The sequence below is a fragment of the Drosophila pseudoobscura genome, unplaced genomic scaffold (assembly GCF_009870125.1).
Source record: "Drosophila pseudoobscura strain MV-25-SWS-2005 unplaced genomic scaffold, UCI_Dpse_MV25 Unplacedtig00000071, whole genome shotgun sequence".
Lineage (NCBI taxonomy): Eukaryota > Metazoa > Arthropoda > Insecta > Diptera > Drosophilidae > Drosophila > Drosophila pseudoobscura.
Genome location: NW_022881707.1, coordinates 111,332 through 134,467, shown reverse-complemented (window position 1 = coordinate 134,467; position 23,136 = coordinate 111,332). Strand labels below are relative to the sequence as shown.

General features: G+C 42.4%; 4 long non-coding RNA genes across 4 annotated transcripts; 2 read left to right on the top strand and 2 right to left on the bottom strand.

Moving 5' to 3' along the window:
* The first annotated feature begins 207 nt into the window (after window positions 1–207).
* Window positions 208–1,725, top strand: LOC117185431 (uncharacterized). The gene is made up of 3 exons (XR_004470948.1): window positions 208–449; window positions 500–1,174; window positions 1,255–1,725. It is a non-coding gene; the product is annotated as an uncharacterized lncRNA (long non-coding RNA).
* Window positions 1,726–7,994: 6,269 nt separating this feature from the next.
* On the top strand, window positions 7,995–9,166 carry LOC117185432 (uncharacterized). The gene is made up of 3 exons (XR_004470949.1): window positions 7,995–8,241; window positions 8,292–8,966; window positions 9,047–9,166. It is a non-coding gene; the product is annotated as an uncharacterized lncRNA (long non-coding RNA).
* A 4,381-nt stretch (window positions 9,167–13,547) lies between these two features.
* LOC117185430 (uncharacterized) lies at window positions 13,548–14,423 on the bottom strand. Its single transcript, XR_004470947.1, has 2 exons — window positions 14,208–14,423; window positions 13,548–14,149 (listed from the first exon to the last, which is right to left on the bottom strand). It is a non-coding gene; the product is annotated as an uncharacterized lncRNA (long non-coding RNA).
* A 7,254-nt stretch (window positions 14,424–21,677) lies between these two features.
* LOC117185429 (uncharacterized) lies at window positions 21,678–22,608 on the bottom strand. Its single transcript, XR_004470946.1, has 2 exons — window positions 22,338–22,608; window positions 21,678–22,279 (listed from the first exon to the last, which is right to left on the bottom strand). It is a non-coding gene; the product is annotated as an uncharacterized lncRNA (long non-coding RNA).
* Window positions 22,609–23,136: the final 528 nt, after the last annotated feature.

Genomic DNA, 23,136 nt, shown 5'->3' with positions numbered 1-23,136 from the left:
ATTATAAGAGAGAAGTAGTTAAAGCTTTCACTGAAGAGCTTAAGATCTAATTGAGAGAAGCAGCGTGGTTCTGTGGGAGTTATGTTTTAAAGCTTCACTAGAAATCGTACGATTTCTCCGTTAGTCGTGGAAGCTATGGGTAAGCTTTGCTTAGCATCGTACGATTTCTCCGTTAGTCGTGGGAGCTATGTGTAAGCTTGGCTTAGCATCGTATGATTTCCCCGTTGGTTGTGGAAGGTAAAGTTCCGATCGCAAGGGCTAATGCTAGTGATAAAACTTCTAGATGGATCATTGCTTTAGTGAAGCTGTACGAACTCGGAGGTATTTTTTCTATGCAAATATATATATATATCCAGTGAATTTGAAAACGTTGTGCAATCAAACACGTGCCAATTAAATTGAAGTTCTGGTGGATTGTATTATTCGGTTTGGTTTAAAGAAGACAAGAGGTATTTGAATCGTACCATAGTGAAACAGTTTTAACAGTCTCGTATCCTAGGACTGGGAATCTTACTACGTTCGACATCGGGAAAGAGAAAAAGTACCAACTGACCCCTCCAATAACGAAGTCGTCAAAGTCCATCGATTTCTTAGTAGATCTGGGAAAGGCCTCGGATTTCCCAGGAACCAGCATCTACATAAACCAACGATAACTACAACCAAATAAACTAGCAAAAGCCGTCCGAAGATATACTAGAGTGAAATTTGAAGTAATGTGGATCCATACTTAAACTGATGTACTTCTTGGAGTAAGACGACAAGAATGGTTTTCTTGCGAATTCGGAGAAACTAATATGCCGCACTCGTCACCCTTCTCGCTTACGAGTTAAGCGCGCGGCTAAAGCTTTCGCACGTAGTTTCTTCGTTGTGTGTGTAGTGATTTCCAAACTGGGGAAATAAAAACATTATTCTGCTGCGATCCACACTGCCGTTTAACAGTCGTCGTATCAAAATGTACCCAAAGTATCAATTTTGAGTCTCTTTATGAGATTTTCCATTTTCTTTGTATTATTAAAGATTAAATTCCGTACTAGCTATTCATCTTAGTTCTGTATTGTATAGACGTTAAGAGAAAAACAAACAATGTATATAATGACCCATAATTAAAATCAGCGTAAATGAAAGCCACATAGTTTTAAGATCAGCCGTTAAGTTGCAAATCGTCGTCGAACTGGTATGGAAATGATATAATCGGTGTTTCATCCGAATTAGAAGTGAAGACATGTATATTCATAATTTTTCTCCTTTCCTCAGAATATGTTCCCACGTCGCCCCTTGAGCTCAACGGACACGCCGGATATTTCGTATAAAGTATGAGTGAGTTACGAGCTTCCTTAAACGGAGATCTCGAGTATTTTCAAAGTATATATATACGTCTTGTAAAACTTCTATTGCGATATGTTGAACAACCATATACATACGTGCGCTAATTAAAGCCGATCGGCTAGTAATTTTTCTTTCACGTTTGCCTTCTTTTTATATTATTATCATATTTTTTTCTATTCTTTCCAATTTAATTTCTTTTACGCCATATTCTCTACACATACATAAGTCCTATATACATATACATATACATTTATAACTAGATATAAATTGTTATTATTTCCTCTTTCTTTATCTGATTAAGTTGTATTAAGTTTATGCATATCCAGAAAATCATGAAGTCCAAACCCGTAAATTTGGAATTATTAAATAATAATTAGCAGATAATAATGGAACATTAAACCTTTTGTGTTTGTCCTGAGTAGAGCCTGAGGCAGTCCGATGATCGAATAGAGATACGCTTGATTAGGGTTATGCTGTCGATTAAACGGCATACTAAAGGTAGGGAGGGTAGAGAAGGGGTCAAAGTCATCTGAGTTCCCCGAGAGCGGCGGAATATAGCCTGACTATTTGTCGGTAGTCGGTTAGCCAGTTAGTTAAAATTCCCATTCTTTTCTTTTTTTGATTTCTTTTATAGAGTTCCTTTTGAACATTAAATCAAGTGTACCTAAAACATCTTTGCGAATGTGTTCGTATGGCAAACAGGAGAGTAGGAAAGATCCCACGACATTCCGGCGAGCTAGTTAGAGCATAGCTAGAGGTACACATTCCGAAATCCTGCTATACTATTGGTGTCTGACCGTCAAAAAAAAGTAGGTACAACCTCCATCCGTACATACAATCTCACACCTCTAAGAATAAGAATTTCTTGCACATTACATAGATTAGCGCCCAACGTGGGGCCAGAGTACTAGTTACTACTGGTTAAAACCCCAAAAAAATTAATAAGTCCAGTCCAACTACTGTAACGGAGGATATTGATGGAATTTTGGGTTTAAGATTCTGAGTTTCGGAATACCTAACCAAATAGAATCCGCCAGGTAGCAAGGGATGGAAAATTGTTATATTTTTTTTTAAGGTTACCAGAATTAATTTGCGAATATACGACAGCTATTCACAAAGGCGGATAGGTCGGCCAAATTATGATAGGATAACCCCAAAAGGGTTTATGAAGGAAGAGTATCGATGGCTTTCGGAAGTCTAATTTTCTAGATATAGATTTGGAAATTAGCCATTGCCAGAGTACTGACCACATAAACATACAATAGACCAATTTAGATTTCATTGAGGTTATATTCCGGCGACAAGAGAAAGCGTATATCGGACGGAATCAGGCTCGAAAAGGACAAATATTGGGTATTTAGGAAAATTTTGTAAAATTTATTGAAGTTTGGTCCTATAATTAGGGATTTCCACATTTAGTGATCAGAACTCGTATTATTGGGTTACCTTACCATGTCACCAGTACAACGTACCCCGGGGGGCAAGGCGTCGGGTGACGGGGACGCCCAGATCTGTGGTATATGTCAAGAAGCCATAAGAAGAACTCAACTAATATGTACTGCGTCTTGTGGTCACCGGTATCATGATACTTGCATGAAAGAATTCGTGAAAAATAACAGAAATTGCCCCGTATGTAGGGCGGAGTTGAATCCGGAGGAACTTTCGTTTGATGAGAATACTCTAGCAGCCGAATTACCACCCGACATGGGTTCGGGTATAGTGCCGTTAGAAGGAGGCTCCAATCCAGAGTCAAACGCTTCAGAGATAGGTCCTCAAAAGTCAAGAGGGGCTAGGCCTAAACAGGGACGGGGAACTACATCGCGCCGAGGGATGCATACTCGGTTGCAGTCTCAACAATTTCGGGATAACTCTTTGGGCAGTATCAGCCATAGGTCAGCCGAAGGAGATATGCCAGAAAGAACCATTGAGGTAATGCAAGCCTTGATTAAAGGTCAACAGAAAGATATGATGGTGGAGCTAGGTTCATTCGTGAAGACTTTGATCGAGGAAAATCTACGCGAACAATTAGGTAGGATGACAATAGCTTCAGATAGCACGCCTGTGCAAGCGACAAGGCAAAATCATGAGCCTAATATATCAGGAAACTCGTTGTCTTCAGAAAACGGAAGGGAAAGGGGATTACCACATCCAAATGCCGCTAACAGGGCGATAGCTCCTGGGAAGGCCGCTAATATCTTAGCCAGCTGGCGACTAAAGTTTGACGGATCCAAAGACGCTATGCACGTCGACGAATTCCTGTACAGGGTTCGTTCACTTACATCCTCCACTTTAAATAACGATTACGAATTACTCTGTGACAATATGCATCTGCTTTTCTCAGCTAAAGCCAGCGATTGGTTTTGGAACTTCCATAGAAAGAACCCACAGTTTTCTTGGCAAACTTTTTCTGCCTCGTTTAGACAACGATTCGATGATGCTAAAGATGATTTCGACTTGTGGGAGTTGATTAGAAAACGCCGTCAGAGAGAGGGTGAATCGTTTGACGATTAGCAGACGGCCGTCGAAGAATTAGTGTCCAGGCTCTCACACGAGGTTAGCGAAAATAAGTTAGTAGACATTTTAAAACGTAACGCAAAAACAGCCCTCAGATATGAACTCTTGCATCTCAAAATCAGCGATCGAACTGGCCTGAGAGAAGAAGTTCGCAAGCATGAAAACTTCTGTAAAGACAACCATAACCCTTTTCCAAGAGGTAAATTCGGCAAACCGAATGTAGCAGAAATACTTACGGACAATGAAGATATAGAGGAAGAAGACGTTTCGCAGATTTATCGTAAGAAACTGGTATGCTGGAACTGCGACCAGGAAGGGCATCGTTTTGATGATTGTTTAGGAGAAAGGCGAATTTTCTGCTATGGTTGTGGTGCTAAGGATATTTATAAGCCTCGATGCGTCAAATGCAACCCAGCGAAAAACTTGAAACGGGATGTACCGACCGGAGCCCAGTCAGTACACCCGACCAAGAACAGCAACTAAACGAAAGTAAACCAACTACCTTAAAAGGGCTTTCCGAAGGGGTAGTTGCCGTAAAACCGGATATGATACTACACCAAATTTGTACAGGTATAGATGTAGCGACTCAAACGATGGAGAGCAAAGAGTTAGATTCAGAAAATGTGAATTCGGGGTCTAAATTGATAGTTAAGCCCAAACGATCGACGGTCCGGAGACGAGCGTTCTGGAAAAAGGTCCAATCTGTTCGAAAACATTTAGTCTCAGCAGTTATCCTGAGTTCAGATAACCGATTGTACACGGAGATAATGATCGAAGGGCAAACTTATAAGGCTTTGCTAGATTCAGGAGCAACCATTAGTTGTTTGGGTGGGAGAGCAGCAACCTTTTTAGAACATCACCCAAAATCTCAGAAGTGTTCGGGAACCGTACGCACTGCCAGCAACGAAGCTTGTACCGTAGTGTCCAAATTGGTGGTTCTGATTGAATTCCGTAAAACAGTTAAGGAAGTAGAGTTCTTTATCATCCCAGCTTTAAAACAAGATGTTTATTTAGGAGTTGACTTTTGGAAAGATTTCGGTCTTCTATCCCAATTATTGACCCGAGAAGGAACTATGAGCTGTTTGGAGAATAGAGACGACACGGTTATGAAGGAAATGCCTAAAATGCACTCTCTAAATGAAGAACAAAGGAACCAATTAGAGGCGGTAATAAGAACCTTCCCGTCATATGAATGCGACGGACTAGGTCGTACACACCTAATACAACATTCTATGGTAATCAATGCCGAAGTACCCGTCAAACAACGACATTGGCCCATATCACCCGCGAAAGAGAAAGTGATGTTCGAAGAAGTAGAGAAGATGATTAAGCTGGGCGTGATAGAACCTTCAAATAGTCCATGGAGTAGCAATTGCGTCCTAGTAAAGAAAGGGAACAAGAATAGGTTATGCCTTGATTCTCGAGAGATCAACAAATATACCCGAAAAGATGCATACCCCCTTCCCCATATAGATGGGATACTCAGTCGATTGCCACCTGCCAAATACATAACGGGACTCGATATGAAGCATGCGTATTGGCAAATTCCTCTAGAGGAGTCTTCACGCCAATGCACTGCGTTTACCATACCTAACCGACCGCTGTATCAATACAAAGTTATGCCTTTTGGTCTCACCAATGCCTCACAAACCCTCTGTCGTTTAATGGATAAGGTAATACCTGCTAACTTACGTACGAGAGTGTTTGTTTACCTCGATGACTTACTAATTTTATCCGATGATTTCGAATCCCATTTAATGTTACTGAGAGAAGTTGCAGTACACTTACGAAAGGCTAATCTTACGATAAACATTGCCAAATCGCACTTTTGCATGCGTGAGATTAAGTATCTGGGGTTCATCATTGGATACGGACAGGTAAAAACGGATCCGAGTAAAATTGAAGCTATTAAAGAATTTCCCGTTCCCAAGACAGTGAAACAATTGCGACGATTCCTTGGTCTCGCAGGGTGGTACCGTCGTTTCGTCGACAATTATGCAACGGTAAGTTGCGCCCTCACTGAACTATTAAAGAAACCGAAAGCGTATGCGTGGAACCCTTTGGCCAATCAGGCATTTGAAAAACTTAAACAGTGCTTGACGTCAGCTCCCATTTTGTCTACGCCGGATTTCTCAAAACCCTTTTTGCTGTTATGTGATGCTAGTACTGTAGGAATTGGTTGTGTGTTAGCTCAGAAAAACGAAGAAGGAGAAGAATTACCCGTAGCATTCATGTCCGAGAAGCTATCTAAAGCTCAAAAAAACTACTCAGTTACGGAATTAGAATGTTTAGCGGTGATAAAGGGAATTAAGAAGTTTCGTGCTTATGTAGAAGGTCAAGCATTCGAGGTGATAACCGATCATGCCTCATTACAATGGCTTATGCGTCAGAAGGAGTTGTCTGGTAGATTAGCTCGATGGGCCATAAAACTACAGGGATTCTCTTTTGAAATAACGCACCGGAAGGGTTCACTAAACGTGGTAGCGGACGCCCTATCGCGTAAAGATGAAGTTACTGTTTCTGAAATGGAAGAGCAGGGTCCGATAGTTGATCTATCTGCCGCAGAATTTAAATCACCCGAATATATGACCTTAATTGACAATATTCGCGCTAAGCAAGATAAATTACCAGATTTGAAGATTCTCAATGATTATGTCTCCAAAAGAACCGAACCTGATCAGGGAAATAAGGGTGTAGATAATCTATCTTGGAAATTGTGGATTCCTAGAGAACTCACCCAAGGTGTAATCTCGCGGGCCCATGATCCGCCGAATGCCGCTCATAGTGGAGTAGGGAAAACCATCGAAAAGATCAAAAGATATTTGTTTTGGCCAAAGATGAACAAGCAAATACGTGAGTATGTAACTCATTGCGAAGTGTGTCGTCACACCAAGCACCCGAACACCGTGTTGAAACCACCCATGGGAAAACCAATGGTGTCTGATCGTCCGTTTCAAAAACTTTATATGGATTTGCTGGGTCCATATCCCCGATCCAAGAAAGGGCATATTGGTTTACTTATTATCGTAGACCACTTCACAAAATTTCATTTCCTATGCCCCCTTAGGGTGTTTACTTCCAATCGGGTGTGCGAATACCTTGAAAATTATTTGTTCTGTACATTTGGAGTCCCCGAGGTGATATTAACAGATAACGGCTCTCAATTCGTTTCTGGAGCCTTTCAGGCTTTTCTAACCCGCTTTGGAATACAACATGTTCGGACGGCGATATATTCACCACAGGCGAATGCCAGTGAGAGACTCAATAGATCGGTGTTAGCAGCTATAAGAGCTTACATAAGCCAGGATCATTCCACTTGGGATACCAAATTACCGGAAATCAGTGCTGCTCTCAGATCCAACATTCACCAGAGCACAGGGTACTCGCCCTATTTCCTAACCTTTGGACAAAATATGGTTCTGAATGGCAAAGACTATGAGTTGCTTCGCCGCCTAAAACTCTTATCGGAGGATAGCCGCATTAGTTATCCGGAAGCACTACAAATCATTCGCGAATCGGCCAAGAAAAAGGTGAAAGAGTCACATGATCAAAATGCTAGGAGATATAATCTACGCTGTCGAAAAGTTGAGTTTAAGGTTGGAGAGCCAGTACTTGCCCGCAATTTCTGCCAAAGCAATGCTAGTAAAAAGTTTAATGCAAAGTTAGCGCCGGTTTTTAATTCAGCCGTGGTATCTAGACGAGTTGGCTCATCCTATTATCAACTGGAAAACGAACAGGGTAAAAACATAGGAATATTTCACCTCAAAGACATACAAGTTCAACCCTAGGCAACTGTCCTTCTTCTGTTTAGGCCTCGCCAGTTAAAACTAGCGCTTCCTCAACTGTGGTGTAGTGGCCAGTTGTGACTCTAAAACTCCAGCGAACAGTTTGGGAAGTATTGCCCTCGCGTTCAACATTAACTCTTCTTTTTTTAAAACAAGATAAGAGATTGATTATAAGAGAGAAGTAGTTAAAGCTTTCACTGAAGAGCTTAAGATCTAATTGAGAGAAGCAGCGTGGTTCTGTGGGAGTTATGTTTTAAAGCTTCACTAGAAATCGTACGATTTCTCCGTTAGTCGTGGAAGCTATGGGTAAGCTTTGCTTAGCATCGTACGATTTCTCCGTTAGTCGTGGGAGCTATGTGTAAGCTTGGCTTAGCATCGTATGATTTCCCCGTTGGTTGTGGAAGGTAAAGTTCCGATCGCAAGGGCTAATGCTAGTGATAAAACTTCTAGATGGATCATTGCTTTAGTGAAGCTGTACGAACTCGGAGGTATTTTTTCTATGCAAATATATATATATATCCAGTGAATTTGAAAACGTTGTGCAATCAAACACGTGCCAATTAAATTGAAGTTCTGGTGGATTGCATTATTCGGTTTGGTTTAAAGAAGACAAGAGGTATTTGAATCGTACCATGGTGAAACAGTTTTAACAGTCTCGTATCCTAGGACTGGGAATCTTACTACGTTCGACATCGGGAAAGAGAAAAAGTACCAACTGACCCCTCCAATAACGAAGTCGTCAAAGTCCATCGATTTCTTAGTAGATCTGGGAAAGGCCTCGGATTTCCCAGGAACCAGCATCTACATAAACCAACGATAACTACAACCAAATAAACTAGCAAAAGCCGTCCGAAGATATACTAGAGTGAAATTTGAAGTTATGTGGAGGCATACTTAAACTGATGTACTTCTTGGAGTAAGACGACAAGAATGGTTTTCTTGCGAATTCGGAGAAACTAATATGCCGCCCTCGTCACCCTTCTCGCTTACGAGTTAAGCGCGCGGCTAAAGCTTTCGCACGTAGTTTCTTCGTTGTGTGTGTAGTGATTTCCAAACTGGGGAAATAAAAACATTATTCTGCTGCGATCCACACTGCCGTTTAACAGTCGTCGTATCAAAATGTACCCAAAGTATCAATTTTGAGTCTCTTTATGAGATTTTCCATTTTCTTTGTATTATTAAAGATTAAATTCCGTACTAGCTATTCATCTTAGTTCTGTATTGTATAGACGTTAAGAGAAAAACAAACAATGTATATAATGACCCATAATTAAAATCAGCGTAAATGAAAGCCACATAGTTTTAAGATCAGCCGTTAAGTTGCAAATCGTCGTCGAACTGGTATGGAAATGATATAATCGGTGTTTCATCCGAATTAGAAGTGAAGACATGTATATTCATAATTTTTCTCCTTTCCTCAGAATATGTTCCCACGTCGCCCCTTGAGCTCAACGGACACGCCGGATATTTCGTATAAAGTATGAGTGAGTTACGAGCTTCCTTAAACGGAGATCTCGAGTATTTTCAAAGTATATATATACGTCTTGTAAAACTTCTATTGCGATATGTTGAACAACCATATACATGCGTGCGCTAATTAAAGCCGATCGGCTAGTAATTTTTCTTTCACGTTTGCCTTCTTTTTATATTATTATCATATTTTTTTCTATTCTTTCCAATTTAATTTCTTTTACGCCATATTCTCTACACATACATAAGTCCTATATACATATACATATACATATACATTTATAACTAGATATAAATTGTTATTATTTCCTCTTTCTTTATCTGATTAAGTTGTATTAAGTTTATGCATATCCAGAAAATCATGAAGTCCAAACCCGTAAATTTGGAATTATTAAATAATAATTAGCAGATAATAATGGAACATTAAACCTTTTGTGTTTGTCCTGAGTAGAGCCTGAGGCAGTCCGATGATCGAATAGAGATACGCTTGATTAGGGTTATGCTGTCGATTAAACGGCATACTAAAGGTAGGGAGGGTAGAGAAGGGGTCAAAGTCATCTGAGTTCCCCGAGAGCGGCGGAATATAGCCTGACTATTTGTCGGTAGTCGGTTAGCCAGTTAGTTAAAATTCCCATTCTTTTCTTTTTTTTGATTTCTTTTATAGAGTTCCTTTTGAACATTAAATCAAGTGTACCTAAAACATCTTTGCGAATGTGTTCGTATGGCAAACAGGAGAGTAGGAAAGATCCCACGACATTCCGGCGAGCTAGTTAGAGCATAGCTAGAGGTACACATTCCGAAATCCTGCTATACTATTGGTGTCTGACCGTCAAAAAAAAGTAGGTACAACCTCCATCCGTACATACAATCTCACACCTCTAAGAATAAGAATTTCTAGCACATTACAATAGGAGTACAGGGTATTCTCCATATTTTCTAGCATTTGGTCAAAACATGATGTTGAATGGGAAGGATTACGCACTCTTGCGTAAACTAGACCTTTTGAACGACGATACTAGAATGGAGAACCCAGATTCCTTGCAGCTAATCCGGCAACAGGCTAAAGCGAATGTCAATAAGGCACACGAAGAAATTTCGCATAGATACAATTTGCGCTGCCGTGATACACAATTAAAGATTGGAGATTTGGTATATGCTAGAAATTTCACACAAAGTAGTGCTATAAAAAAGTTTAGTTCTAAAATAGCCCCTGTGTTCATTCCCGCTCAGGTAATTAAAAAGCGAAGTCCGTACTATTACGAATTGGTCGATGAGAACAAGAAATATCTCGGCGTGTATCATCTGAAAGACATTCAAATCAGGAAATAATCTCTCCTAATCAAGTTCTTCAGATAATTATTCGTCGAGCAGGTCTTGTATAATTATCTGTGGTGTAGTAGCCAGCACAAAATATAGGGAATTGGTTATCTTCTTTCGTCTCGTGAGACCCCCTAGTGATATTTCGAACGATTAAGCTTTAGCCGCTCTTAAGGTTGGATCAAAGCCTTAGCCGCTCTTAAGTTTAAGGGAGCCTAAGATCAGCTCACAAACAGTAGAGGAAACCCTGCCTACGGCATATCATTTTTCATTTACTCCTTTACCTGAAAGGGAAGCAATTATAATATAACGCGTAAGAAAATTTTTGATAAGATAGATAGTTTTAAATTTGTAAGAAAGCCCAAACGTTCAACTAAACGTTTGAGACAATTTTGGAAGATGGTTCGCAAGAATAAGAACAAGTTTCTTTCAGCTATATTTCTTAGTTCGGATAACAGGCTGTACACCAGTGTCACCATTGAAGGCAGTGATTACATAGCTTTGTTGGATTCGGGGGCCACAATCAGTTGTATTGGAGGTTCAGCCGCGAAAGAAATGTTGGCGCATTGCAAGGTTAAGAAGTGTTCAGGAGCAATACGAACGGCTAACGATACTGAAAGTAAGGTTATAGGCCAGCTGGTAACACAAATTAATTACCGTGGATGCACGGCAGACCTAGAAATGTTTCTTATTCCTGAACTCAAGCAAGACGTCTATTTGGGGATAGACTTCTGGCAAAAATTTGGACTTTTAGATAAAATCTCACACACTGCAGAGGTATCTGAATTAGATGTTGGAGGTACGGATGACGTCGAAGAACCACCGAACCTACATAAATTGACAGCAGACGAGAGAATTCGCTTAGATAAAGTGATAGGTTGTTTTCCATCTTTCGCTACTGAAGGATTAGGCCGTACCAGTTTAGTCACACACTCTATAGATGTTGGAGCAGCTATTCCCGTAAAGCAACGACATTGGCCGGTATCACCAGCCATAGAGAAATTGATGTTTGCCGAGGTGGACAATATGCTTGCGCTCGATGTTATAGAGGAGTCGACTAGTCCCTGGAGCAGTAATTGCGTTTTGGTAAAGAAAGGCGAAAAATATAGACTGTGTCTCGATTCAAGAGAAGTGAACAAGGTTACAAGACGGGATGCATATCCGTTACCACATATTGATGGTATTCCGCTCCATCCGCTCGTTACATCACTGGATTAGACATGAAACACGCATTTTGGCAAATCCCGTTGGATGAACAATCGCGACAGTATACTGCATTTACAGTGCCTAACCGACCATTATATCAATATAAAATGATGCCATTTGGTCTTTGCAATGCCGCTCAAACTCTCTGTAGACTAATGGATCGAGCTATTCCAGCTCATCTTCGGACACGTATATTCGTATATTTAGATGATCTACTTGTTTTATCAGAGGATTTCGAGTCGCATTTACTGTTGTTACAGGAGATAGCTTTGTGTCTACGCAAAGCAAATCTAACCATTAACATAGGGAAATCAAACTTTTGCATAAAAGAAATCACGTATTTGGGTTTTATTATTGGTAATGGTCGGATAAAGACAAATCCAGACAAAATCAAGGCCATCTCGAAGTTCCCTGTGCCAGTTACCGTTAAGCAACTGCGTCGATTTTTGGGGTTATCCGGTTGGTACCGACGTTTCGTTGAAAATTATGCTACCGTTAGTTTTCCCTTAACCGAGTTGCTTAAGAAGAAAAAAGATTTACAGTGGAATGATGATGCTCAACAGTCGTTTGAGACCTTAAAGTCCTGTTTAACCGCATCACCCATTTTGATAACTCCTGACTTCTCAAAACCTTTTATTTTGCTCTGTGATGCTAGCACTTACGGAATCGGTTGTGTTTTAGCTCAAGAACGCGACGGCGTTGAATTGCCAATTGCTTACATGTCAGAAAAATTATCCAAGGCACAACGTAATTATTCGGTTACCGAACTAGAGTGCTTAGCAGTCATAAAGGGAATAAAAAAATTCCGCTCTTATATTGAGGGACAGGACTTCGTAGTCATAACCGATCACGCAGCACTTAAATGGTTAATGCAACAAAAGGATTTTGTAGCATACAACGTACAGGGTCGATGAGCTGATGAATAGGTAAACGGGAGTAGGAAGTACGCGCTGGCTTCGGCTTTTGTCTCTGGTCGGCGGGGTGTGGGCATGGAGGAAATTTTACTACCCATTTATAGCTCTGGCAAATGGTCGAGATAAGAATTTATAAAAAAAATCGCGTACGAGTAGGGAAAGGATACTAGGAAACGGGATACAGGGGGGTCAAAGGGACAGATCAGCATGTACACGTGAACGAAGAAGATCACCGGTCAGATCTTTGTCGGCTGCGGTATCGCCCATTGGCGAGAACGCCCACCCTACCATGATCCTTCAGGGCCACCTATTAATCGTCAGGATCCCTCCAACAAAGACTGCGGTGGGTCACATCTCCGTTTTTCGAGGTTGCATGGTTCCGATATAATCTATTTAGCCACGGTTCATTTCCAAAACTACTTTATTTAAACAATCCATAATTCTTCATTTAACCTCCTATCAAACCTAACGCTAATAGGATCTAGTCCCTAATATAAGCCTGCTATTCGGTATCGTCTTACATTTATAGGGTATTACTAGTATCAAGAGTATCATAGGGGCGAGGTAGGGTATAATGTTCTTAAATCTATAAAAAGGATTAGTAGTATGTATATATAGATGCAAGAAATAGGTTACGTGTTCATCATAGGAACAAGGAAACGTCATATGTCATTACGGTAACTTGGTCAGTGCCAAAACCAGACAAAAATCGGGTATATGGAAAGTCGTTTAAAGGCATGAGTAATACGTGTGTAAAACCGTGATCATGGTTGAAGACCAACGAATAGTTACCGCACATTCATTCTTTTCAGATGGCTTACTTGTTTTTTTTTTTCTCTTATAATCACTTACGAGACGATTAATAACTTTGACTCCCACGCAGAAAGATCTTTCGTTGTGTGTTGGATGAGGTGATTTGATGGGTGGATGAGTATGATGATGTGTGTGATTGTGATGAGTATCTGCATAGATGATGAGATGAATGCGTGGCAACCAAAATCAAAAACTGTAAAAATAATTGGTATTAATACACTACTCATTTGTTCAAGTTCGACTTAGCCCATGGACAGGAATTCCCTTTTGGTTTATACCGTATTTACTTGGCTTTTGCACATTTTTGCCGTATCAAAAGAACATTGTTAAACAGAAAGCGGATAAAAAAAAACAGGGTTTCGCATATCGGGTCTAATTTCGAAAGAAAGATAGAGAATATAACTAAATCCGATGCGGGTTCGATGCTTCCCGGCTGGAGACCGAGTTCCTACTCGAGGTCTGAAGGTGGCACACGATTGTACCGGGCGCAGGTAACATCAGCTGCTTCCGATGCCAGGGGTCAATGACCGCGGTCCATCTGCGGCGTGAGGTTAGGTACACTCGCACACTGGATTGCTCGTGGGGGGGACTGGTTTATTTGAAGAGTCACTCAGCTCATCCCCATGGGTCGAACGTGTCCAGGCGAAGATTGCAGAGCACACCGATCGGGTTTACTTGAGGAGCAAGTCCATGCCCTCGGCTACCGAACGGTGGTACGGGCACGTGGCCAAGAGGTCTCCGGGAATAACCAATCCGTATCTTCTAGACCAGCGTTTCAATACGTAGATACTAGTGGTGCTAATCCTACACGGAAAGAACAGAACATTTTTCAACGGGTCGCTGCAGCTGGGTGGATAATTACCTCAACAGAATTGCACCACTGTTTCGAAAAATGTTGATACACTGGGGGCGCTCGTTTCCAAATGGTCGAACGGCTGCCCCAGTATTGGCGATATATAACTGGCGCGTCCACTCAAATTCAATGATCACTTTGAGCCGCACTTGGCACTTGCACTAGGCTTTGACTTTGGGCTTGACCTTGTTTAGAGAACTGGGTCAGCTCAAGCAGACTTATTTTTTCACTGCCGGTCACTCTGACGGCCACGAGGTAAAAAAGACAGAGGCTGGGACTAGATACAGCAACCCACGTTTTTTCCACACCTTCTATGGTCTTTTTCTGTTATACAGAATCCAGCCACAGCAATATTTAATGAAATATAGTGCAAAGCAGAAAAATTGCATATCTTAGTGTTGCCACTTGGTCGCAAAACAGCTGATACTCTATGTATGGTTAAAGCTCACAAGCTCTGCAACTCGAATTTTTTTTCTGCCTAGTTTTAGGCTGTAATTTTGGGAGTTAGCCGTTCATAATTCAAATAAACGGCACGACAAGCGTCGAATATTACACCCCCCCGCTGAAATCACACTTTGGGGTCTTGCTAACCAAAGCGTGATCCACACTTGGAGTGCTTGATTCGATTTATTGTTTAATATATTTTGCGTGATATTTACCTATAAAGCGACCCTGGAAGTCTTCCAGCTCATAGTAGCTGTTCCCGAGTCTTTTCTTAATGCGGGCTTTCCGAAACGTAGGTGCCAGTTTCGCATTAAAGCCTTTCACAAAACTACTCTGATCAAAATTTCGTCTATAAACTTCTTGACCCACTTGAAAGTTTACTTCTCGGCTTCGAAGATTATAGATATTTTCGTTTCGAACATGCTGCTGTTTCATTGCTTCTGCAGCGGTCTTGCGAATTAGCTCGAAGGAATCGTCGCGATCAAATACCACAGTTCGGTCCTCTAACATACTGAGGTTTCGTAGGAGTTGATAAGTGGAACCGCCAGTAATCATGTTTTGGCCAAAAGCAACACGATATGGGCTACTTTTGACGGCTGCATGCACACTGGACCGTAACGCACAAGTAATGAAGCTAATCTGCTCATCATAATTGGATTGATCGGGCTTAATGTACGCTTTGATAGCAGCGAGTACTGAGCGATTTACCCGCTCTGAGGCATTGGTTTGGGGAGCGTAGGCGGCGGTGTACGAATGTCGAATTTGGTATTTCGCTAACAGATCATTAAACTTGTGTGACTTGAATTGAACACCGTTATCTGACACTATCACTTCCGGGACTCCAAAGCAATGAAACAGGTCTTCCTCCATGAACCGAATTACGGCATCCGCCGTAAATTTCTTTACCACTTTTAGGAAAGGAAATTTAGAAAAATGATCGAGTACTACAAAAATGCCTATATTTCCAGATCGACTTCGGGGGTACGGACCTAGAAAATCGACGTAAAGTTTCTGAAATAGCCGAAAGGTCTCTCCTGCTTTGCCCATTGGAGGACGTAGAGGACGATTGGGGTGCTTACAACATTTGCACACTTCGCAATTGTTGATAAAAGCTTTTACATCGCCCACTAAATTTGGCCAATAATAAAAGCGTCGAACTCGTTCTAGCGTCTTAGAAGTGAGAAGCTAAGGGATGTTCGTGGCCTTGTTTAAGCACTTCTGTCACCAGAGCTCTGGGAACCCACAGTTTCCAGCACATGTCGTCACTAATTTGCTCACCAGTGGCGTGTTCAGCTCGACGATACAGAAGGTTATCCATTACTTTTACATCAGGTAAACGATCTGGATTAGCTTGAATTTTCGCAATGAGTTCCTGATAGTCAGTGGATTTAAACGCTTCCGATTGAAGGTCCACTAGGCTATCAATGCCAATATACGATAAGTCTTCGGTATGCACTCGTGATAAGGCATCCGGAACGATGTTCTGACTACCCTTTCTATGAAAAATCTTAAAGGTGAAGCCTTGCAGTTTCAGGGCCCATCGAGCTAGTCTCGAGTTTAGGTCAGCCTGTGACATCAGCCATTTTAATGAGGCATGATCGGTAATAATGGAAAACTGATGCCCTTCTACATACGCTCTAAATTTCTTGACGCACATGACCACTGCCAAACACTCTTTTTCGGTTACGGAATAATTACGTTGACATTGGTTCAATTTGCGTGACATAAAAGCGATGGGTACCTCGTTGCCATCTTCATCTGATTGCATCAGGACACCACCCACTCCTGTGTGACTCGCATCACAATGGATTGAAAAAGGAATGGTAAAATCGGGACTGTGCAACACAGGAGCGTTACACATCTGTGATTTTAAGGAATCGAACGCGTTCTGTGCTTCATCGGTCCATTCAAATTTTCGCTTGCTCTTAAGTGTATCGGAGATTGGCGCTGCGATACCCGCATAATTTTTTATGAATTTGTGGTACCAACCAGTGAGACCTAAGAACCTACGGACTTGTTTCACGGATCGGGGGACCGGAAACTCTTGAATCGCTTGGACCTTCTCAACATCTGTCTGGATCGTTCCGTTGCCTATAATATGTCCTAGGTATTTGATCTCCTTTAGGCAAAATTTGGACTTCTCCACGTTTATGGTCAGACCAGCTTCGCGTAATCGGGCAGACAGGACATTGAGGACTTGAATATGCTGCTCAAAGGATTCAGAGATCACCAACAAATCGTCTAGATAAATAAATATCTCATTTCGTAGAGATGGCGGTATCACTTTATCCATCAACTTGGACATCGTTTGAGGTGCATTACACAACCCAAAGGGCATGACCGTGTACTGATACAACGGGCGCCCTGGGATGGTAAACGCCGTTTTTTCACGAGCGCTTACTTCCAGCGGAATTTGCCAATAGGCATCCTTCAAATCGATGCTTGAAATGAACTCAGCTCGAGGAAGCCGACTGAGAATGCCATCGATCAATGGCATGGGATAAGCGTTCTTAACAGTGACTTCGTTCAGTTTCCGACTGTCGATGCATAATCGCACCTTTCCCGGTTTACGAACGAGGACCACGGGTGACGACCATGCGCTATCTGATTCTTCGATTACTCCAAGAGCTAACATTCGGTCTACCTCTACGTACATTAGCTTTTCAACGGCTGGAGACACAGCATAATGTCGTTGCTTTATTGCCTTTGCGCTGCCCACTTCAATATCGTGCGACAACCAGCCGGTTTTTCCCAGACCTTGCTTCGCAAAGGAGGGAAACAAGTTGACCGTCTCTGCTAACTGAGCTTGCTGATGCTTCGACAAACACACATGTAACGTACTATCAAATGCTAAGCTTGACACCTCTGGACTGGATGATTTATTGGCTAGAAAAGCAGGTAACAAATTAAAACGAGACCAGAAGTCTATGCCTAGATATAGGTCTTGCGCCAAGGATGGGACTACAAACAATTTCAAGACTTTCTTCTGGCCTTGAAAACCCACTTCGGTGGTGACCTTGCCAATTATTGGCTGGCTCTGCCCATCCGCCGTACGTACTGCTGCTCTCACAGGCTTGATCTGGTTCGGATTCTGAACCAGGTCGGCCGCAAACTTCCCACCTATGCAACTTATGGATGCACCGATGTCCATCAGTCCACTGAGCGTCCTTCCCAGTACGGTGACTTCCGCATAGGGTCGCCAGTCCTTAGACGTATTAACGACTGACGCCAATACGTTAGAGCGCTCGGTTTTGACAGTTTGCCGATATTGGAGCAATCGCTTTCGAGATCGAGTCGGTAATGGAATTCGGTCCTCACTTGGGGGTAAAATACAAGTGGGTGAAGGAATGTCTGGGAGTTTTTTTAAGTCAGGGAGTAATGGAACTGTCGAAACGTCCATTAAATGGTGTTCGTTGCTTTCGAACTGTTTGGTTTGCGTGCACCTGTCGATTGTGCACGGCTTGACGAGTTTTTTGGATCGTTGCACCTAGAGCACGACGGTTTATACGTATCCCGTTTGCCACAGTCGTAACAAAAGACGGTGCGATCACCTACGCAGTCTTGATACCGATGCCCCTGACAACCACAGTTCCAACAGGAAAGGGTTACTGCAGCGATATCTAGCTGTTCTGTTTCATCGACCTCATCGCCTTCCTTGTCTGTCTGTACCACAATTTCATGCACCTGTCGTCGTATAGGATTACGCTTCGGCTCAGCGCTGCCCATAGGCTTAGCCACTGATTGCAAAAACCGTTCGCGAGTACGCACTATGTTGCGCAATTGTGCTACTGACAGAATGGGAATGTATAAAATTTCATGTTGGATATCGGCCAAGAGATTCGACTTTAGCACTTCCAGCAGCGACATTTCGGACATGGGGTTGACTAGTTTGTCGGACAAGGTTACAATGGCTTCGTAAAATGTATCAAATAGTTCGTGCGGCTTCTGCTTTCGTTGCACTATTGCCGTACGAATTTCCAGATCGGTACGCCCATCTCTAAATCGAGTTTTTAAGGCTGTACTTAGCTGCGGCCAGGTCACGGATGGTACGCTTTTATGGTAACGCCAAAACCACTCGCTCGCACTGGCTTCAAATAAATAAATGGCGTTTCTGGCCACTAGATCGAGATTACCCTCTAAGGTCTGCTTGGTTAGCGCTTCTATCCGATATATGAAATCTTCCACCGACATGGACGAATTTCCGGAAAACCGCACCTTCCATCCTGCGATTATTTGTCCAATCCTATCTGGTCGTAGTCCCGCTATCTGTTGGGATCCCCATGGGGTTACCGAGACATTAGAATCATTAGCCTGATTTATCGGGGCACCTACGGACTCTCGAGTTGGTATTTGGAACAACTGTTCGAAGGTTTGATTTTCTCCACTAGGCTGTGAAGATCCAGCAGCTTGGTCATTCGGCGGCTGTACCGTTGGACTTGCCAAACGTTGGAATCCTATTTCCATAGTCTGAGTCATTTGAGTCATGGCTTGAGACAACAACCCGATTTGACCCATAGCGTCCGTCAACGCCTGTGCCATTTGAGCCAAGCCTGGGCTTGCTTCATTCGCTGGCTCGCTACTCTGAACTGGCATGATTGGTACACCGACTTCCGTTGGACCAACGGAAGGTAAATTTTCAGTATTCGCAGCTGGACCTGCTGTCACACGCTGTGATCTGGTTCTCATTCGAAGCTGAGAAGACTCTACGTTCGAGGCGGACGCCTGCGCTACGGCTAATTCCTCAGCTAAACTAGGAGCAGATGATTGTAGGGGCTTGTTGCACGCCGGGCACACGGTCTTTTCACCTCTTCTCGTATTAAAACACACTAAATGAAATACGTGGTTACAACTTGTTCTTAAAAGCTGTGTCCGATATTCTACCTGTCTTACGCAAATACAACAGATAATATCGGAATAGTCGTTTTGATCAATCTCGTCAAAACTCCAATCCAATGACATCCTATCCTAATTTTACTAATATATGATTTTCTTTTCTACTCTCGATTATTAACTTTTAACGATCGATATATCTACTCTGTATCCACAAAATTCGGAAACCATGCAACATTCGTCTAATAGGAGTGTGTCCCCCACTGACTCTGGTGATATTATTAACAATCAACAATCAGTACAATGAGTCATCGGATATTATTAACAATCAACAATCAGTACAATGAGTCATCGGATGAACTGGGACCGTTCGGTAGTTCTACACCACTGACGGATATCCGAGCAATCCGAAACCCTGACAAACCGATGGCCCTCTACTTATACTGTAGGTCGCAAAAACTGTAGGTCGTCCAGAACCACAATACAGTAGAGCCATTCCACCTACGTCTGTCAAACAAAAAAAAAACGGAACAACAATAGAAAAACTGAAGAAGAAGACAAGGTTATGCTGACCCAGGAAATATACCATCTCCGATTCTATTGCCTTCGTTCGCGGGCAGGCCGTAGCTCTAAGCCACTGACTAACCTGATCCAGGCCAAAACGGCAGACAATGATCAGCAACGGTATGAACAAGTTCATCCCCCAAACAACACGCTCCCATCTTGGTGGGTAGGCAGTAGAGCTAATCCACTTTGAAACCTAAATTCGACCGAAACATTAGAACGCGCTATTTAGCGGAGTGGCCTATCCGGCCAGATACTACAGGTTCGTTACTATGCCTAGTAATTTGATTAACCTCGAGCGCGGGGCTTTAAAGTCTTTTAGAAACTGGTACGCAATCCAGCTACTCGAAGTCAATCACCCAGACAATGCACGACCATGTATATCTGTTGGGAATTAATGGATGAAGGAATAAGTCTTGTGCCACTGCATTGAGATGCAGCTCGCATTGGTGTTGATGACTTTATAAAACTTTCTTGGTCGGGGCAAGCCGAAGAAGGGCCCCACGTTGGGCGCCAAATTTACAAATTCTTTAAGAAACCCTGCCATAAAATCGTGACAGACTTTTCGAACCAATTGCCATTTAAAATTTGTCTTTACCTGTAGCATACAACGTACAGGGTCGAGGAGCTGATGAATAGGTAAACGGGAGTAGGAAGTACGCGCTGGCTTCGGCTTTTGTCTCTGGTCGGCGGGGTGTGGGCATGGAGGAAATTTTACTACCCATTTATAACTCTGGCAAATGGTCGAGATAAGAATTTATAAAAAAAATCGCGTACGAGTAGGGAAAGGATACTAGAAAACGGGATACAGGGGGGTCAAAGGGACAGATCAGCATGTACACGTGAACGAAGAAGATCACCGGTCAGATCTTTGTCGGCTGGGGTATCGCCCATTGGCGAGAACGCCCACCCTACCATGATCCTTCAGGGCCACCTATTAATCGTCAGGATCCCTCCAACAAAGACTGCGGTGGGTCACATCTCCGTTTTTCGAGGTTGCATGGTTCCGATATAATCTATTTAGCCACGGTTCATTTCCAAAACTACTTTATTTAAACAATCCATAATTCTTCATTTAACCTCCTATCAAACCTAACGCTAATAGGATCTAGTCCCTAATATAAGCCTGCTATTCGGTATCGTCTTACATTTATAGGGTATTACTAGTATCAAGAGTATCATAGGGGCGAGGTAGGGTATAATGTTCTTAAATCTATAAAAAGGATTAGTAGTATGTATATATAGATGCAAGAAATAGGTTACGTGTTCATCATAGGAACAAGGAAACGTCATATGTCATTACGGTAACTTGGTCAGTGCCAAAACCAGACAAAAATCGGGTATATGGAAAGTCGTTTAAAGGCATGAGTAATACGTGTGTAAAACCGTGATCATGGTTGAAGACCAACGAATAGTTACCGCACATTCATTCTTTTCAGATGGCTTACTTGTTTTTTTTTTCTCTTATAATCACTTACGAGACGATTAATAACTTTGACTCCCACGCAGAAAGATCTTTCGTTGTGTGTTGGATGAGGTGATTTGATGGGTGGATGAGTATGATGATGTGTGTGATTGTGATGAGTATCTGCATAGATGATGAGATGAATGCGTGGCAACCAAAATCAAAAACTGTAAAAATAATTGGTATTAATACACTACTCATTTGTTCAAGTTCGACTTAGCCCATGGACAGGAATTCCCTTTTGGTTTATACCGTATTTACTTGGCTTTTGCACATTTTTGCCGTATCAAAAGAACATTGTTAAACAGAAAGCGGATAAAAAAAAACAGGGTTTCGCATATCGGGTCTAATTTCGAAAGAAAGATAGAGAATATAACTAAATCCGATGCGGGTTCGATGCTTCCCGGCTGGAGACCGAGTTCCTACTCGAGGTCTGAAGGTGGCACACGATTGTACCGGGCGCAGGTAACATCAGCTGCTTCCGATGCCAGGGGTCAATGACCGCGGTCCATCTGCGGCGTGAGGTTAGGTACACTCGCACACTGGATTGCTCGTGGGGGGGACTGGTTTATTTGAAGAGTCACTCAGCTCATCCCCATGGGTCGAACGTGTCCAGGCGAAGATTGCAGAGCACACCGATCGGGTTTACTTGAGGAGCAAGTCCATGCCCTCGGCTACCGAACGGTGGTACGGGCACGTGGCCAAGAGGTCTCCGGGAATAACCAATCCGTATCTTCTAGACCAGCGTTTCAATACGTAGATACTAGTGGTGCTAATCCTACACGGAAAGAACAGAACATTTTTCAACGGGTCGCTGCAGCTGGGTGGATAATTACCTCAACAGAATTGCACCACTGTTTCGAAAAATGTTGATACACTGGGGGCGCTCGTTTCCAAATGGTCGAACGGCTGCCCCAGTATTGGCGATATATAACTGGCGCGTCCACTCAAATTCAATGATCACTTTGAGCCGCACTTGGCACTTGCACTAGGCTTTGACTTTGGGCTTGACCTTGTTTAGAGAACTGGGTCAGCTCAAGCAGACTTCTTTTTTCACTGCCGGTCACTCTGACGGCCACGAGGTAAAAAAGACAGAGGCTGGGACTAGATACAGCAACCCACGTTTTTTCCACACCTTCTATGGTCTTTTTCTGTTATACAGAATCCAGCCACAGCAATATTTAATGAAATATAGTGCAAAGCAGAAAAATTGCATATCTTAGTGTTGCCACTTGGTCGCAAAACAGCTGATACTCTATGTATGGTTAAAGCTCACAAGCTCTGCAACTCGAATTTTTTTTCTGCCTAGTTTTAGGCTGTAATTTTGGGAGTTAGCCGTTCATAATTCAAATAAACGGCACGACAAGCGCCGAATATTACAATTTATCGGGTAGATTAGCCAGATGGTCTATGAAATTGCGTAGTTTCACATTTAATATCCTACATAGAAAGGGGACACTGAATGTTGTCGCTGACACTCTATCGCGTCAGGATGAACCGGCTATAGAGGAGCTTACGCAAATAAACCCCATGGTTGATCTAGACTCAGATCAATTCAAATCAGCTGAGTATCTGAGTTTAATAGAAAGTATTCAACAGAATCAGAGTAAGTTCCCAGACTTGAAAGTGATAGAC